Here is a 461-nt window from a genome sequence, read left to right on the forward strand (position 1 = left end):
TAGTATGCCTCTCATCTTTTGTTGCCAGATAGAGAAGTTCCTTTTACCATTAAAAATTCCCAAATCAAAATTATGTGTTGTCATTGGTTAACACCCTAATTAAACCACACGAAGTAGTATTGGGAAACGTGATAAGGTAATGTCTTGTTAATTATTAGCAAAGGTAACAATGAACCTAAACGCTACGTCCACCAAGGAATAACAAGCACTTTAAATTAAAAGAACAAATACTCAATTAATACAAGTAATCCTAATTCTAGCACATGCAATGGTTACCCCTTCACGGTAATTCCAAAACCTAACGATCACCCCACACGATGATCTTGCTATTGCTGAATTTAAATGGATTAAGCCAATTTAACAGAGCGGACCTATCTGAGTTCGTAGAGTGGAGAAAAACGAGCTTGTTGTTGAATTTCAGTCGGCGTCGTACCAAACGGCAAAATCGTCCAACTTTTTCT

Source organism: Olea europaea, chromosome 11 (genome assembly GCF_002742605.1).
Source record: "Olea europaea var. sylvestris chromosome 11, O_europaea_v1, whole genome shotgun sequence".
In the NCBI taxonomy this organism is placed as follows: Eukaryota; Viridiplantae; Streptophyta; class Magnoliopsida; order Lamiales; family Oleaceae; genus Olea; species Olea europaea.